The sequence below is a fragment of the Mirounga angustirostris genome, unplaced genomic scaffold (genome assembly GCF_029215605.1).
Source record: "Mirounga angustirostris isolate CCGP_5_RB_7025 unplaced genomic scaffold, mMirAng1.0.hap1 SCAF_8, whole genome shotgun sequence".
Classification (NCBI taxonomy): Eukaryota; Metazoa; Chordata; class Mammalia; order Carnivora; family Phocidae; genus Mirounga; species Mirounga angustirostris.
The window spans coordinates 113,026,646-113,029,105 of NW_026991716.1; positions in this window are offsets into that span (position 1 = coordinate 113,026,646).

The following is a 2,460-nucleotide window of genomic DNA, read 5'->3' on the forward strand; positions in this document are numbered from 1 at the left end:
TGGGTTAGGTAAAAAGGATGCACTGATTTCCAGTGTAGATTTTCAAATGAACTGCTCTGGCTTTGTTCTTTCTGAAGTTGGCTAAATTTGAAGTTTAAAACAAATAAGAAGAGCTATTCGGAAGACATTGCCTTTATAAAGGAAAAAACAAAAACAAAAAAACCCTCCTCTACCCTCTCCTAGGTTCTCTGGCTGGGGAACTGGAAGTTAACTAACCAAAGACAGATTAACAAGAGAAAAATGGTTTATTAATGTATGCAATGCTCATGAATGTGGGAGAATCTTGATGATGAGTAGCTCAAAGCGGTGGTTAGATCTTGAGGCTTATATGCATCTTAACAAAGACCAATAAATTTGTAGAGAAGTGACAAGACAAAGGAAAAAGGGTTTAGGCTTTTAGGAGCAGCAAACTGTGGGGAGGTAAATAGGATTATTTTCCTGTTTGTTATGTAGATGACTCTCAGTGTTTCTCTGGCTACTAAGAGTCTAGATTGTCTCTGGTGATTAAGAATCTAAGAGTTTCCTTTCCTTTCCTGGTATGGGAGTGGGAGACCCCATTACAAATGGAAATTAAGGTTCTGCTTTTAGGCAAATGGAAAGGGAGGGCAGAGAGCTTTCTTGGCATCTGCTGTTTCTCAATTGTCTATAGCTCAAAATAATCTTACACCAAAGTGGCATAATTGGGGGTGGCATATTCTGATCTCCTACATTTTTTCCCAGCTGAACTTCTGACAACCACTGCTAATAAGAGATCATGGTCTCCATAGGCAGAAGTGATCTCTATTCTTATTTCCACAATCGCAATTCAGGCCATCATTAGCTAGGTCTATTGCTATGGGTTCTTCGTGATAATATATCGCCTCTCTAGCTTCATCTAGTACTCCTTGCCTTGTATTTCCCACTTTATTAACTCCAAATTATAGTCCCCTACAACCACCTTCCCATTTTGTGCCTCCGTGATTTTGCTCCCATTGTTTCCTCTGCTTAGAATGCCCTTGCCTTCATTTTTCACCTGGCCAACTCTCATGCATCCTTTGGGACTAAGATTAGATCTGATGCTTCAGAAAGTTTCAATCATCTTCTTCTCAACCCATCAGCTATGAAAAGTGACCCTCCTTTAGCAAAAACACTCCATACATTAAAGTACTTATCTCCCTACTAAATTGTAAGCTCCTTCAAAACACAGTAAAAGGAATCTGGGACTTCAGCAAACACATTGTACCTTTAGCCCCTTCTCCTGGTCAAGCTCCTCTGCCCAAGTAACTGGGGAGTTAATCCTCAGTAACATTCACCATTGGCTGTAGTCACTGCCATAGAACATCTCCAAGTAGGTTATAATTATATCATCTAATCACTGCTTATGGGCAATGAGTTGCATATCATGATTCACTCCCTGACACCCTAAAAGCTTTAGTCCTGAGATTCCAAGGCTAGGCAGAGAATTCATTTTGGGCAGTGAGTAGACTGAGTATTTATTTATTTATTTATTTTAATTTATTTATTTTAATATTCAAAGTACCCAGGAGTAAAGCTGGCCTTAGTTACAGGTATGATCAGCCATTATTTGCCTATTTGGGTGATTTGCATTGCAGTAAATGCCTTGGAGACAGAAAGACCACCCTTAGAAATAAATCCCTGACAATTAAAGTATTTCAGCCATCCATGCTCAACTGATTTCGGGAGGATTAGCTCACATTGCCTCAGTATTTACAAGTCCGGTTGGTACAAGAAAAGAAACATGTACTCCATTCTATTGATCTTACATGGTTTCAAATGTTATTTGGTGAGCCAGATCAATGATTGTTCTTAGGTCATTCTTACACAGAAGGATGCTTACTGACATGGATCTGTCATTCAGAGAAGTCTCTAAAGAAATAGTAAAAGTTTAGTGCTCATAACCAAAACTTGTTTCTCATGGTTAAATTGAATAAGCTATGCAAAAATACTTAGAAAAATTTTTTAAAATATTTTATTTATTTATTTGAGAGAAGGAGAGAGCACACGTGTGAGTCGTGGGAGGAGCAGAGGGAGAAGGACAAGACTCTGCACTGAGTGCGGAGCCCGACGAGGGGCTCAATCCCATAACCCTGAGATCATGACTTGAGCTGAAATCGAGAGTCAGACACTTAACTTACTGAGCCACCCAGGCACCCCAAAAATATTTAGAAAATTTTAAAGCACTATAAAATTATAATAACTAAATTGTTTCTCTCTAATTCCCCTTTTTTTAGATTCTTGGTATGGTAGAAAAATTATCCTTCTTTTCTTTTTTTTTTTTAAAGATTTTCTTTATTTATTTGACAGAGAAAGACACAGCGAGAGAGGGAACACAAGCAGGGGGAGTGGGAGGGAGAAGCAGGCTTCTCGCCAAGCAGGGAGCCGATGTGGGGCTCAATCCCAGGACCCTGGGGTCATGACCTGAGCCGAAGGCAGATGCTTAACGATTGAGCCACCCAGGTG